The sequence below is a fragment of the Pogoniulus pusillus genome, chromosome 3 (assembly GCF_015220805.1).
Source record: "Pogoniulus pusillus isolate bPogPus1 chromosome 3, bPogPus1.pri, whole genome shotgun sequence".
NCBI lineage: Eukaryota > Metazoa > Chordata > Aves > Piciformes > Lybiidae > Pogoniulus > Pogoniulus pusillus.
The window spans coordinates 17,477,866-17,494,268 of NC_087266.1; the positions used below are offsets into that span (position 1 = coordinate 17,477,866).

General features: G+C 42.9%; 1 protein-coding gene across 3 annotated transcripts in view; it reads left to right on the top strand.

The window, feature by feature from the left end:
- ELMOD1 (ELMO domain containing 1) overlaps window positions 1-16,403 on the top strand; it is a 54,916-nt gene continuing 38,513 nt past the window's right edge. For 2 of the 3 annotated variants that reach the window (XM_064171005.1, XM_064171030.1), the window contains exon 1: window positions 1-88. The gene's annotated coding sequence lies outside the window, so the exon portion shown is untranslated. Of the gene's footprint in view, window positions 89-183; window positions 272-16,403 lie in introns of those variants that run through there. The other variant, XM_064171012.1, reaches the window with a different exon arrangement.

A 16,403-nucleotide genomic window follows, 5' to 3' on the forward strand; every position in this document is an offset into this window, starting at 1 on the left:
CGGGTGACCCAGATCACGGCGGCGGTGAGGAAAGGCGGCCCGGGACGGCGTCTGCGCCGCGTCAACGGGAATGTAGCGGCGCGGAGCGGTGAGTGCGCGGCGGCGGGCCCGCGGGTCGCTTAGCGACGGGAGGTGGCTCCGGGCATCTCATCGCAGCCTCTTGCGCTGCCCGCACACCCCACTGCCCCACACCCACACGCTCCCCGCAAAATCTTCGCACGGTGGTGGGAGCGAAGTTTTGCCCTTTGAATGCGGGACTCTCCCTTGCGGCGTAAGAAATTTAGGGGAAAGCTAGGGGGGAGGGTGGTGGCTTGTGCGTTTGGGGTTGGAGTTTTCTTGGTTGATCGATTTAATTTTATTCATGTGTTTTTTTTAAACGCCCCATCCTTTGTAATTGGTATACGGAGCGGCCAGGGGAGGTCGGCGCTGGGCGGCAGCCGGGGCATGGCTCTGCGGCTCCGCAGTAGGCTCTGAGCCCTGCCCCGGCAACCCAGCCTGATTTGCCCCACCGCCGTGGCTGGCAGCTGTCCAGAGGTCTGTGGATCTCAGCTACACCGACATGTGGACATGATAATGATGATTTTGGTGTATTTCTTTTTCACGGCATGCTTTGCTTCCCTGCCTTCTCCTCATCTCCCCGCATAGCCATTGTATATTGAAGTTGCACTTGCTCATAAGTTAACTCTAGGATTGATGTCTGTAGGCTTTTACATTTCTCTTTGTCCTCTTCCTTTCTGCTTTTTTTACCATTTCCATTAAAACGGCTAAAAGAGAGTAGGTAAAGCATATGGCAGAAATAGAAGGGGGAGAAAAACACCTTTGTCCCAATTCAGTCAACTCAATAGTCAGATCACAGCAAGCTGGGATTTTTTTGTGTTTGAAACAAAGGAGCCATTTTAGAAACTGAAATAAATTTATTTTGTGGCTTGCGTGCTTTAGTAAACCCAGGGTTTCATTCTTCTCTCTTCGGTTCCCCCTTCCCTGTTATCCTGATTTATCCCAAAATGAGGTACATCGGAAGAAACGACATCTCTTAAATCCTGCATCATCCCTGTGCGCTACAGCAAGCTTATTGTTGCCTTCTGTTTCACACATTTTTGTTATGCCTTTTTAAAGAACATTATTTGGTACTGGTAGATCCGTGAATTGTGGAAGCAGTTGAGCCTGCTTGTGCTGAGAACACTTTGTCTCCTTAGGCTGAGAACAGCGAAAGAGTCATTGTGCGCAGTAATTTTGTAGGTGTTGCATCTTATTTAGCACATTTAGAAAAGTGCAAGTACAGAGAAGACTTGTGACTTCTGAGGAGAGCCTGCTTCCCTACGACTTTCTTTAAATATGTGGACCAATGCATTCCCAAACCAAACAGGCCAAGTTACATCTAGAAATATCTTTTGGCTTTTCAATTCTCGTAATGTGCATATCATGTTAAGTGGTATTTCAACTAAAACTAATGCAAAACGATGTTGCTGTAGCAATTGATTTATCACCAAGCCTAACAGATGCTTGGAGATAAGAAGCCTATGATTTTCGGGAGTGAAATCATGTGACAGCATCAGATGCTGTGTGTGTCACTCTAGACAGAAAACCGGTAGAAAATACTTGCAGGAAATCACTAAGCAATGAGAAAAGCATAAGAGACAATGTGTTTGTTAATTCTCTGCTGGTTCATTGATACGCCCTAAAACATGTTCTGCTAGTGTGAAAACTTCCTAGGGATAAACATGTAACCAGTGTCTACAAATACTCTCCCTGCTCAGCTCCTGAGACGTGGCTTTATTAGCCACGGGACAGCATCACATTAGCTGCATTGAGACTTGTGAACTCTAAGATTTCCTTTGATCAAACATCTTTCTGTCACTCTTGTCGGGAAATTACAGTCCCTTGAGCTAAGCTATACTTTAGAGGGGAAACTTTATGGCTATATTGTGTTAGGTGGTTATTTTGTTATCTGTCATCTCTGCTGCAGAAACAGAGTTTTGCTGCAGCTTGCAGTGATGGAAGCAGAGAAATTGCTGGTGCACAAATGCTGGTGTGTGCAGGGCTCCAGACTGCTGCTAGTATTTAACACGTCTTTAAAGCTTTCCAAAGTGCTTGTGTTAAAGTCAAGCAATGATGAGCTGTAACAATGTTAGCAAAGATTCTGCTTAATACAAACAAGGCATGGGTACTACATCTAGCCAGGCAAGCCTCGTTTTTCCTGAAGGGTCATTTGAAGTGTTAGCAGAAAATTGCAAGACCAAGTCTGGGATGCCTGGAGATCAAATCTTGTTGGATTTGCTGCTCTCTGGCTCATGAGACTGTATTTTTTTCTGGTTTTGGTTTCATTGGGGTTTGGTTTTTTATGAACATCTGCTCAGCTTTCTTGACTGGAAAGCTTGTTTTGTATGACATTCATTTGAAATCTCTTAATTGGTGATATAGGCCAAAAGACTGCATGAAATATGTTAGCCTCCTTGAATGCAAGCTTTGAATACACCCCCCAGGGTAGGGTTTGCTGTAATACTGTGAAGGAAGCCAGATGGAAAGATTCCAATAGAGAAAGAAGGATAAAGTAAGGAAAATTAAAATGAAAAATGAAACTGAATATAAAGCAATGTTGAGAATGGTTCTAATAGAGCAGAACTAAGGGCACAGTTGGGGCTTGGCATCCTCAGCGTCCATGTAGCATGTTAACTCAAGCTCAGCCACATAACCATGCTCAAGTGCTGAGCTGTGCTGCACCGCAGGATTTGCCAAGCCTGAGCCCGATGGGGAAACACTGCTTGTTCCTGCCAGGTGGTGGAAGAAGTACTCTGACGGCAGAGGCTGTAGAAGCAGCTGCCTGAGTCACTTTCTCAGTGGTGCGAGGGACTGCAGGAACACTCCTCTTCACAGCAAAACAAACATTTTGGTGATAAACTGAACCATTTGAATTTGCCTTGAAACAAATTATTGATATGTTTACATTAGCTGTTTGGTCTGCATCCAGCTTGAGTATCTGACACTCCCTCTGGAGACCTTCTCCTGTTGCCTTGTGGTGGTTCAAGTCTCAGAACAGTCTCACTACAAGAGACCTGACCTCTCCCAGTTAAAAGAAACCAGGAGTCCTGTTCTGGGAGGACTCCCAACCAGTTACTGATTCTTGCATGAAAGGTACTGGTTTCTTAAAAGTGCTTCTCGGCTGTAATCAAGTGAGCAGTTCTCATCCAATGTAGCATAAAATGAATGAGAAGCACCACACCAAGTCTGTTAGCTTTGAACATTTCTGGCAGTTCATTCTGGAGTGCTGTGTTCCACTCCCCTGCAAAACGTAACCACAAACTTCTCGGCTTTCTGTTATGGTTGAGAGGCTGTTCAAGAAGATAATTTCCAGCAGTTTTAGTAAATATAGTATTTCAGTGGAACCAAGTGGTTGGGCTTGGTGTTTTTAATGTGTCTGCAGATCCTCAGGCCAAGTACTCCATTCTGGTTGAGCCAACTATAGTATCAAGTATACAGAGCAGCCTGGAGAATGAGGGGAAATACAGGCAATGTGAAAACTGAAACTGAGAACAATCAGCAGCCTGAGCAGGTGAAACTGCAACTTGTTAGAGCAGATTTAGGAAATGCAGGCTGCTATGGTCCTTATGTCTGTGTCTATAGGAAACTGCATGCCTGTGAGCTCTCTCAGGCCTCTCTGGTAGTATTGTGCCTGGAATTACTTCACAGGCATTTTCAGTGTTAATGTGTATGTCTATGCTATTGTTTTAGCTGAGGCAGAGTGTCTTTTTGAAGCAAATGTCCCAGTTGTTCCTGCATTTTTGTTCTTCACTTTGTGAAGTAGGTCTTGGAGCTCCTGAGGATATATAGGAGGAACTGTTTTGGGAGCATACCAGCTGCAACCTGCCATTCAGTCCCAAGCACTAGGTTGGAGCTACTCCAGCATCTATATCAGCTGTTTTGTTTAAAAACAAAAAAAAACCTTTCCCCCATCTGTATAGTTTCAGTTTCAGTGTGTGGTACTGTTTTTTTCCATGACAGAGCCACTTCTTTTGGTCTATGCTATGCTGCAGCTCTTGTTGTAGGAATGTTTTTTGCTTCTTCAGGAAAGGGTGCTCAGGTAGCAAGATTAAAAGACAGGACCAAAACCAAGATAGTTGCATGAGGTTCTGTCTCTGCAGCTGCTTGTATCATGCTGCTTATCCTCTCACAGTTATCTTCTGAAGGTGCATAAGGAAGGCTGTTCTGAGGAATGCTTATTTAGGATTGTGTAGAACTGGCTATGAATTTCACAAACATAGGGGGTTTTGGTGGTGTATTCACCGTCTGCCTGTATCTGAGTATGCCATAAGTTTCTTAAGACCCCAAAATTGTGATGCTACTGGGATGAGCATTTTGAGGAGAGACTCATGTAGTCAGTTCCAGATTGCAGCAGTAAGGAGCAGGAGTTTTGACACTGATGTGTTTTTTTTCTTTTCCTTTTAAAAAAAAAAGCCTTATTGATATATTTAAAGGGGGGAAAAATAAATCCCTACCTTTCATTATCTTCCAGGATGCTTCAGGTATTGAGACTTGTCCATGATGTAACAACAATTTGTTACTGCATTGGTAACAACTGCATGATTGGATGGAAGTGTGGGTGATAGGAATTTGCACCTTAGTACAAAAGTAGTCTTGTGGTCATGGAAACTGTAGTTCTCTTCCATAGCTTTGGTAGGCAGTTATAAGAGCAAGTCTCTTAGTTCCTCTCCCACTCTGCTTTCATAAAGCTGCACGCCTATCAACATCATCTTGGATGGATGCCATCAAACAGGTTTGTGCCTCTGAAGCACTAAGATCAATGTGAGGTTTGTTAAATTTCGGCTTGCTAGGCCTTCATGCTGTTGGTGTTAGTGCAGCTTGAGGAGAACAGATGGATTGAAGGAGGAATAGAGGAGTTCCTGCTGAACCATTTGAGAAAGGGAAAGGAGTGATGGTGCTCCCAGAGGAAGATATGGAAAACAGGACATATGCTGGGCGCAAAGGCCATACAGTCTGCCCTGACTATTTGGTGGGGGACCACGACAGTATCTCCAAGGATCTGAGATAGTCATGTTTCTTTTAACCTTGCTGGTCCTGTCCACCTACACCAAGTGTTTTGGGTCAGGGCTGGTTGGTTTTATCCGTCTTTGGAGTCTTAAGACACGTGTATGTGACCAAGATGCACTACAACTGCTTGACTGAGGCTTCTTTTGGAAGGGAAAAATGTTTTGGCATTAGAATTATCATGGAATCATAGAATCAAGCAGGTTGGAGGAGACCTCCAAGATCATCCAGTCCAACCTAGCACCCAGCCCTATCCAGTCAACTAGACCATGGCACTAAGTGCTGTCTTGTTATGCTATTGGCTGTTTCAGCCAGCATGGCTTTTCTTCCCAACCTCCCTTATTTATTACCTTAAAGCAATTATTTGAAACTCTAATTTTCTTCTAGAGGGGGAGTTAAATGTTTCAATGTGAGCAAGGGAGTGCTCATGCACATCTTGAACATCCAGTTAACATCGTGTGCAGGCCAAGCAATTTGGGATTAGACCTAAAGTATTAAAGATGAGATTGTGGTCATCGTTTAGTCCAAAAAATGATCCTGTATGATGAGATCAGTCCATTTGACTGAATTATTATGGGTGTGTCTGCTACAAGTGTTCTGGAAACTTGTTTTGTTTATTTTCTTTGGATTTTTTTTTTATAATTGCTACTTTACACTTATGAGGTAAAAGGTAGGACTATTTTAAAAACAAAACAAACAAACAAAAACCCACCCCAAAATCCCAAAACTAACAAAAAAACCCCCCACCTATGCCCCATTATGCTAAGTAGAAACATAAATTGGAGGAAGAAGTATTTCAGTGTTGCATTGTGTTAATCTTAAGTGTGTTATGGCTATGCTGTCAATCATCCTGTCCTAGTTTATAATTTTCCTGGCTCTGCTTTGTTTTCCCCCTCTCAGTAATGGTTGCAGGAACAGTTTCCAGTGGTGTTCATGTCTCTTCTTTCTATTCTCTTCCCATGTTGTCTTCTCCCATCTTTCCAATTCTCTGCTATCAGGTCTTTGTCAGCATCTTTTGCTACCTGAAATTGGGCACCTAAAAGAAAGCAAACACCCAGCAGGACTGGGCAGGAAGTGGCAAAAAGGAGAGCACCCCAGCACCTTGTGCTTCTGTTGCCACCAACTTTTTTTCCTGCTTGATTGAGAAAGGGCATCATGTGCAATTACCATGTAAGGATGCTTTCTGGGCTATGTCTGAAAGTGTGTTTCTTGTGTCTTGCTTACTAGCTGGTATAACTTTAATGACTTTCAAACCATTCTTTATATCTTTACTTTTTGGAGATGTTCGTCACCTTTTCCTTTTGCTTCATCATGTTAGAGAGGTATTTGTAACTGTACCTCTCCTTGCTATGAATGTCCCTGTCACCAAACTCCATCCTAACTTGCTTTCTCCACTACTTGTAGAAGCAGTGATCAGTTTTGGTGCTGCCTGGAGTTAGCTTGAGCTACAGAAGGATGAAGTGATTCTTAATACAGTCACTTTTGTAGCCGTTCAGAACCCTTGTTAATGGAGATTAAATTTTGTATGCTTGTGTCTCTTCCAAATTGAAGAGTCAGGTGGTAGCTGCTCCTACATAGGCCTGTCTGAGCAGCAGAGTTGGGAAGATTCATCTGAAGTGATGGTTTTAAGAAGGGCTTAAAGCTGTTTCAACCAAAGTATGGAGTTTGTAGTATTTATTGCAGAAACTTGAGAAAGCTTCCTTGGGCAAATAGATGGTTTCTCCCACTTCTCTTCACCCCAGAAATTGGTAAAACTGGAGCAATCTACCCTGCACGTGTACTTCTGGGCAGGAAAGTGCGTAACCAGAGCTTCCAGCAAGGTCATGTACTTGAAGCTGTCCTGATTTCCTGCCTCCTGGGACACAGAATGTCTCACTGAGCAGCAAACAGGAGATGAAATAGTAGGCCATGAAGTTTGCAAAAAAACCCAAAACCTGCAGTGGCATTTTAAGTCCTCTTGTCTGCAGATTAAGTATGTTGCTCATTTATTGTAGTTCCTCTGGAGATTCCGGGACCACAGGCAGCTAACAACTGGTGCATAACATTTGCTATAGGATTCTCGCAGCTTCACAAATGTCCTTCATGACATCATCTGTCTGGGTTACTGTGTGGGAGGTCATTATTCTTGAATCCTGTCTTTGGGAACAGTGTGTCTGTAAAACTACAGAAGGACATGCAGAAATTCTCATGTACCCTACTCTTGCACCAGAGTCTGCCTCAGATAACTCTGTAGAAAAGTTGTCATTTGCAGGCCAGAGTAATCCGGATGCAGTGATGGGAGCAATTTTCTGCTAGATTAGTATCACTTGTGTCTGACCTTCACCAAGTTCCTGAGTAAATAATTGCTTTATGCTCCTCTAGCCTGAAAGATTTGTCTGACCTTTGTCCTAGTATCTGTGGTGCCTGTGTCTTTGTTTGTTTGGGGGGTTGTTGTTGTTAGTTAATAATAACTATTATATATGAGTATATTATTCTATGTATTAGTATAATAATAAATAGGAAAGTCCTTAGTTGTACAGGCTGATGCTTGGTGTGAAGTCCTATTGATCTGACAGATGGATTCAACTCTCCCTGGCCTGAGCAAATACAACAGATAATGGAAAGGTAAGAAAAGGGATAGAGCAAGCATCTCTGCTGTTATTCTATTGACATTGCGGATCTGCATGTGACCCTTTCATAGGATGTTTCTTCCTCATGAGTGGCTGCATGCTAGGAATTGGTAGGACTCTAAAGTGAATCTAGACTTCAGTTAATTTTAGTGGCAAGTAAAGACTTGCTTTTTACCTTGTACCCTCCTCATCCAGGCAATGAAGTGGAAACCCAAAAGGGAAGGCAAAAGAGCATCATAGAATCATAGAATCAACCAGGTTGGAAGAGACCTCCAAGATCATCCAGTCCAACCTATCACCCAGCTCTATCCAATCAATTAGACCATGGCACTAAGTGCCTCATCCAGTCTTCTCTTGAAGACCCCCAGGGACAGTGCCTCCACCACCTCCCTGGGCAGCCCATTCCAATGGGAAATCACTCTCTCTGGGAAGAACTTCTTCCTAATATCCAGCCTATACCTACCCTGGCACAACTTGAGACCATGTCCCCTTGTTCTATTGCTGGTTCACTTTTGGAAACAGTGATTTGGGATTTTTTTTTTCATGGACCTTCTGCAATAATTAGTCTGGGACCAGGCACCTCTTTTTTGGATTTTATGCATCCAGTCTTGCAGTAATGTTGCTCCAAACTGTGATGTTTTATTTAGAACAGGCTTTCTTGAAGCGCAAGCTGTCCTATGATATGTCTGGAAACAGAGCAAGTAGGCCAGAAATTATGCATACCATGTAGGCACACAGGAGCCACTCAGATGCTGCTGCTGTTCTCCTGGGTGAACTCATCAGTGGTTGAGTGAAAGTTCATGGGCAGTGACTAAAAATGATGCCTTTTTGTAACGTATGAAAGGGGGAATGGGGGAAATTGGTGTGTACTCAAACCTGTTATCAAGCATAAGACTTCGTTTTTAGCCCATATCTCATCTACTCAGGACTCTTGAATAAAATACACTTTCCTCAATAAATAAAGTTTGTGAAGGATGGAAGCATTATAGACAGATACTTGTATGCTTTAATTCCTGTTGACATTAAGCATCTGATTACATTTCTAGAAGTTACAGTACTCCAAGCCCTGGAGAGCTTCCTCTGCTTTTTAACTTTGTATGTAGTATTAGAAATAGAATATTAGAAATAGAATATTAGACTGTAAGAATTATGCACAGTGAAGTCTTCACTGGTGAATTGAAGTGGCTTCATATGATTTTGTCCTCAACCTCTTTTGATATTGTGATAGAGCAGAGCTAATAGAAATTGGTAGAAGTAGATTACCACAGTTCTGCATGTGAAATGTCTATATGCGTGCACATTTCTTATGTTGAAGTATTGGGATTTAGTTTGCTTTAAAAAGCCAGCTAGAGAAACGTAGCCTTTTTATTTTAAAGAGCAAAGATGAAACAATTACTGTGGAGATGCTTCTACAATCATAGAATCATAGAACAGTTTGAGTTGGAAGGGACCTCCAAAGGCCATCTAGTCCAACTCCCCTGCAGTCAGCAAGGACATCCTGCACTAATTCAGTTTGCCCAGAGCCCTGATGAGCCTGACCTTGGCTATCTCCAACGATGGGGCCTCAACTATCTCCTTGGGCAACCTGTTCCAGTGCTCCACTACCTCCACGGTAAAGATCTTTCTGCTAACATCCAACCTAAATCTCTTCTCTAGTTTAAAACCACTGCCCTTCATCCTGCCACTTCAGGCCTATGTAAACAGTCCCTCTTCAGCCTTCTTGTTGGCCACCTTTAGGTACTGGAAGGTTACTGTTAGGTCTCTGTGGAGCCTTCTCTTCTCCAAGTTGAAATCAGAGCATGTTTCTGGCTTCCTGGTAGACGTCTCTGCATAACTTGCAAACTGTTGTTCATGATGAGATGTTGCAAAATCTTACTGCTGACTTCTATTCAGTAATGATTTGTATATAATTTTGTTACATACTCCAACTTGATCTCCAAAAACACCAACCAAAAATATTTATCCAGTTTGTAAAAAAAATAAGCTGAGCTGACAAATGTGAGAAAGGCAAAGAAATACAAGGAAAGCAGGACTGCCCAGACCCACAGCTCACTTGCTGTGCAATTTAACATTCAAGATGACTGCAAATAGACCATTCCATCTTCCTGTTCTCATCTCCATCCTTTTCCTCTCCATTTCCCTCCCATCTCCACCATATTCACCTCTTTCTCTCCTGCACAATGCATTTCCCCCTTTTTTTCCCCCAAACTCATAACACCTGGGTTCTGTTGGAGTCTCCTCCCACCCCAGGTGTCACCACTTTGCCCACCCTACCCACTCCCCTTTTCAATCTGGATTCTATTGCAGTCTCCTCCCACCCCAGGTGTCACCACTTAGCCCCCCACCCACCCACTCTCCTTTTCAATCTGGGTCTTGTTGGAGTCTCCTCCCACCCCAGGTGTCACCACTTAGCCCCCCACCCACCCACTCTCCTTTTCAATCTGGGTCTTGTTGGAGTCTCCTCCCACCCCAGGTGTCACCACTTAGCCTTCCCCCACCCACTCCCCTTTATAAGTGGCCCCAGGACAGGCAAGCCCTAAGCTTGCCCATTGTGGGCAGAAGGATCCTCCTCGGATCATCACCGGTGAGTGCTCTGTGGTGCATCACTGGGTGGATGGTGGAGGGGATTCAAAGGCCGGGGGGCCTGGTGGGCCCCCCGGCTCGGTAGGGCTAGGCCTCATGCTTGCTCTGACATTGCATTGCTCACGGGTGCTGGGTAAAGGGAGTGTTAGCTGCAATAAGTAATATTGTCCTAGGGTGGCAAGAAAATGTTTGCAACAACCGAGTTTCTTCAGTGCTACACAGGACTGTAATATGCTCCAGGAACCTCATTTTCTTTGGGACCTCAGTTTTGCTTGTCCTTGAGTGGGCTGATGTGTATTTTTTGCGGATTTTGTTGTGTTAAGAAAAAATTAATTTAAGGAAAATAAAAACTTAGTGAAGCTGTGGGCAAATCTTGGCACTTTACTGATCTGGAAGTGATGGAAAATAAAAGCCCAGCCTGTCCTGGGAAATGGTGCACTGATTCATCTCCACTTCCTGTAAATCCTCATCTCCTCTCCTTGGTTTGATGCCCAACTGTATCTACTGCTTCCAGGTGACCCAGTTGGGTTGGACTGATCCTTCCTACATTACTCAGTGGGCTGGAGAATTTAATTTTTCTACTAGGTTCCTAAGAGATTTAAAGCAGGGGTCCCATTGATTCAGCTCTCAACTTTGTGTCAGGCTTGAAAGTGGGGATTGATTCATTTGAGTAAAGGGCTTCTTAGCCTTTCTGAACTGGAGAACACCCTGTTCATCACCCAGGAGCAAAGAAATAACTTTCCATCTCTCTGAGCTGTGTTTTTAGCTCATCTCTATTGCATCCTTCTTTTCTGTTTCATAAACCTTGTCCTCACTCACAAACCTTTCCTCAAGACCAATGCTTCTTCTCATTTCTCATCTGGCCTGGAAAAACTCCACCATTCATCATTTTCTATCCACCATCCCCCACTCTACCATTATGTCTTCCAGCAAACCCTTTTGAATATCAGCCCACGGATGGCACTGATAAGGAGATTTCCTAAAAGCTGAAAGCATTCTCGTTTGAGGTTATTTTCATCAAGCTGTGGGTTATCACTGAGTGAAAATCTACTGAAGAATTGCAGTGTGTAGGTTGAACTGGCTGGTGTTAGAGGTAACTTACCATGTGGGAACTGGTGAGTAAGTTTTCTTTAACCCAAATGCAGTCCTCTGTGACTGCCTCTTACAGATATTGTAAGACCCTGTTGATGCTTCCTTTTCTTTTTTTATTTACTTAAGTTAGGACTACAGAATTGGAAAATTTTAAAGCATTGTTTTGTGGCTTGTAGGAAGTGGGGGTTGTGCTCTTCCACCCTCAGCTGTTATGGTTCTAAGCTTTTAGTCAGGGCTCTTTGTATTGCTGAGTTGTGTAACGTATGCTCATGCTCACAGGCTCTGTTAGGACTAAAATTCAATGCATTTTTACTTCACATTTCCCTCACCTTCCTGCTGAAATACAGAAATATAAAATGTCAACGTGTGATGAAGATTAGGAAAGGAAAAAAATCTTATTATCTGTGACAGTGTGACTGAAGTCAAGTCTTGCTTATTAGCTTCATCAATCAAGTGTGACATGTCGTTCCAAGACTTCCTTCTAAAGAAAGCTTGAAGTGCAGCCTCATCTTGGGCACACATAGATGAAAATACTTTCCTTACTGCAATGGAAAACTGAGTTCACACAAAGCAAGCATCCTCTGGTGATCTTTGAGGCATGTCCTGGCAGTGGCTGCCTCTCTTGGTGTCAGGCAAAGCCATTTCTGAGCCAGGACCAAACTCCTTTGAACAACATGGAACTGGGGTTTGAGGTGATCTGTTCCTGAGAATGTTTTTGACAGTAAACCCATCTCCCAGGATGTCTTCTGAGTTGGAGAGGTCCACACAACCTTCTTGCTATAACACCTGTGACTCATGAACAACTATGCTGTATCTGATATAGTCAAAGATGCTTTATTTTTACTGGGGTTTTGAATACATTTTAAAGATATGTTTATTCCACCTTTAGGCATGAATGCAGGTTGGAAGATGCAAGTCTGTATGTTTCTATTCCATGAGGTACCCTGCTAAATAATACCTACTGAGAATTATTAGGGCTTTACTAAACTAGGGTCCTAGAATCACTAAGGTTTCATTTGTGTTTAGGACTTTTCTCTGTTGTATCAATACTGGCTGGGCTCTTGTAGTCTTTCATTCTAGGCTTGTAGGTCCTTTAAAATTACTTGTTTCTGGTCAAATTCAGTGGTAGAAATGAGGAGAGACAAGGTAATCCTGCTCCATCCTCAAACTAGGCTTGTTTCATGGAGAACACTGCAAATTGCACAGGATTGTATTGACACGTTGGTGGCTCTTAAACTAATAAACAGCAGGGATTTGGGCACCCTGTCTGTTCTACAGAGTACTTGGGTGTAACTTAGGACATCTGAGATTTCCCCATGAAACTGACTGGGGTGGAAGCAGAGAATCAAAGGCTGGTCAAACATCCTGCTCACAGCAGGTGCAGCTTTGGGATCAAACTTCTCAAGGCTTCATTCAGTTAGGATTTGAAATCTCTAAGGATGGAGGCTGCACAGCCCCTGTGGTCTACCTGCGACACTGCCTGACTGTCCTCTTGGGGAAACAGTTTTGCTTTATATCCAGGCTGAACCTCTCCTGTTGAAGTTTATGTGTTTTTCATTCTCTTGCCCTGCCCTGCTGTGAATAGTCCATCTAGGATTTTTCAATGACTTCCCCTTAGACACTGGACATGATGTTAGGTTCCCCCAGAGGTATCTCTGCCCTGGGCTGTACAAGTCTGTCTTCCTCAACCTCCTTGTCATTGTCAGTGTCCTCTGCTAAAATGTCTCCAGTTTATTGGTATCCTCTGTTTATTGCTGGGGTCCAAAACCAGACAGTGTTGAAATGTGATCCGAAGGGTGCTGAGTACAGGAAGATAATCCCTTCTCTCAGTCTACTTGCTGGCTCTGCTTATGTTCATGCAGCCCACGGTGCTGTTGTCTGTCTTCGCATACTGCTGGCTTGTGGCCAGCTTGCTATCCACTAGGACTTAAGGGACATTTCATAATGTGTATCAGCTATTCTTTCCCTTTCTTTCCAATTCTAGTTATCACAGGATAGAGAAGCATTAATATTTCCACCAGCAAAAAAAATGTAATATACAGCAGCAAAACACTTTGGTGGTGTAAGACTCAAGACTCTTGTCATTTGCAGGTTCATACTTTGGGGGCTTCAGAGGCTTTGGAGGTGAATAAGGAGTAGGTAGCAATCCAGGATGCTACTGGAAAGAAAAGTTGCAAACCAATATCAGCATCATAATGGTAGCTGATGGCATTCAGCTCAGAAAGAACCTGCTTTGAAACTGTAACAACTAAACCTAAAAATAAATGGATTTTTTTCCTCTGCACTGAAGATGACTGCTATTACTACTTTCTATTTAAAACATGGGTTTTATTCTTTTCACTTTGTTTTTTTTTTCCTTTCTTTTTTTTATTAATCTTTTTTTTTCTTTTGTAAGGAGGAAAATTTGGATGAATTGTTATCTAATGATCCATGTCAACCACATCCTATATTCAGTCTGTTCATCTTAACAACTCTGATCTGTCTTTTCAGCACAGCTATTCACTCTTTATAATTAAAATATAAACCTTCTAAAAATGTTTGCAGTATGCCAGGCAAGTCATTAGCTTGCAAGCCAAGCATTGTGAAGAGAACTACCTTGGTTTTATATTTTACTCTGAAGGTATGATTATTTATATTAACTAACACAATTTTCCTCTCAGCTGCCTTGAAGCCACAGCTTTTCTGAAGACAAAGCAAACCTTCGCCTTCAGATAGAGAAGTGACTTTTAAGGCTTACTCTTGACTTTTGGCCTCTAGCAACTGTTAACCTTTCAGATTGATGCTTGTTTTGCTATACTACTTAGAAGATGCTAGTCATGAGTATTCAAATAGTTAATGTTTATTTAAGGAAAGCTTTGTTTATATTTTGAGACAGATCTTGCATTCATTTTGCTGTTTGATGCGATTGTAGTAGTAATACTTCTCTTCCAAGAAAAGCTGCAGCTAGGCTTAGGAGGGGAAACTCATCTATGGTTTAAAATAAACTAGGTGGAACAATTGGCAGTGAATGTACGTGTGGGTGTGTTGTTGTAAGGAAGAGGTGGTTGATTTGTGGAATTGGCATGCCATGGAATAAAGTCCCATAAGCTGAGAAAATAGCGTATCTGAGATCTAGACTGCATCTTTGCTCTATCATCTTCAATCTAGAGCCTTAGACCATGCATGAGTCTCTCCATGTCAAAGAGCAAAATGTAAGCACGGGGTCACGAGGTTTTCAGTGGTCAATCTGTATTGTTTGCTATAAGCTGCTCTTAGGGAGTTAATGAAAGATAGCAATGTCTGTGTGACTTAAAAGCAGAAAAGGCTCCAGAGCTGCCTATATAAGGAGCAGAGGGGAAGTATCTTGTCTGTTCGTCAACAAGAAAATGTGTGCAGTAGCTTAAAGCTGCAATATCTTCTTAGCCTGCAGGGAAACACAGATGTAGGTTCACAAATGAACCAGCATAGAAGTACAAACTCAAGCTCTCAGTGACAGGTGGGTGTGTGGCCAACAGGCTGCTCTGCACCTGGTGCCTGCTGGAGCTGGACATCCTTCTGTGATTGGCACTTTCTGACAAAAGTGACCTTTCAAAAGCGTGGCAAGTGGAGTCTTCAGAAACTTCTATTTCAGTCTCTCCAAATCTGTAACTACTGCCAACTTCTCAGCTCATCTTTTGAAGTCACTTCCAACCCCTAATGTTCTGTGATTCTGTGATTTTCTATCTCTGTACTTGGCAGATGCCAGTATTTACAAACTTGGTCTGCCAGACATTAAAGCAGATTTTGACCTTCTGAACCAAGACAGCAGCATAGACTCTGTATTTGTGCTGGAAGTCTTGCTTCTAGGTCTTGAAAACCCTCTTGGTAGAGTAAGGTCGAATTTGATTGCTTTGTGACTGGGTGGAGGAAACTGGCTTTTGCAGCCATAGCCTTTCTGTGGACCTGGTTTTTGGCCAGACCTGTGCTGGAGGGAATGATCTGCAGAAGCCTGCAGGCTGAACTGCTCTTCTCCAATCTAGAGGGCTTAGATGTTGAATTCTGTGGCATCAAGATTTCAGTTGGAAAGTTTCATTCTAGTGACTTCCTGACACCCTTTTAATTAAAGAGAGAGAACAAGGAGAATTACTCTCATAATTCTAGGGCAGGCTTTTAAAGATCCAGAATCGGCACTTTTAACCACTTGTCATGCCTGCTATGTCAGTTATGCTTTTTCTTTGCAACCAATGACTTTCATGTGAGTTCAGCTTTCTGAATAGATGGCAGGGGTTTGTGAACAGCAGTGCTGACTTCGTAAAATACAGGTTTAAACAGTCTAATTGTTAGTGAGTGTTTACCCAAATTTATAGTTGGCTGTGGCTGGTAATTGTTCTTGAAGGGATAGTGTCTTGAAGCTCCTAACATGCCACACTTGCATGAGCCAATTTTGGAGTTCAGATAAGTGGAACTTCCCTTCCAGTCAAAGCAGCAGCAAAGAAGCAGCATCATTTCCAAGAAGGAACTGACCTCAGAGGCTGAGGCCAACACACACTTTTAGAGGGGGTTTGATTTGACAGCTCCTGGCACTTCTGGCATGTTCCTTACACAGCTGCCCTTATGGGTCAAATACTGTGGTGAAGCTTCCTTTGTTCAAGTTGATGCTAAAAAGCTGAGACTGGGCTGTGAGAATCTTTCACAAACTGTATCTTTTAAATAGAAAATTATTTGACTGGAGAAGGGGAGCAGGTTACATCCCCTCCAGTTTTTGCCTATCTCCTGTGCTCGCTGCTGTTGAAGACCCATCAAAAGCTGTAGAAGGAAGTGTGAGGAGCCTGCCTACTGTGTTCATTAGTGAACCAGAGTCTGATGTTAGCATCTCTCTGCCCTTGCAAGCAGGTGTCACTGCAGCCAGCACCAATTACAGCTGTATTCAGGGGACAGCAACATGATTCAGCCAGTCAGAAACAATATAGATGAAGCCTTCACAGTTCAAGGATTATGTATTTTTAGCAAGCTGTATGTGATGTAATCCAACAAGATAGCTGCATTTTTCTGAACTTAAATGCTTGTTCTGTTCCTGTCAGCAGGCAACAACATAGAGTAAAACTTGCAGGTTGAAAA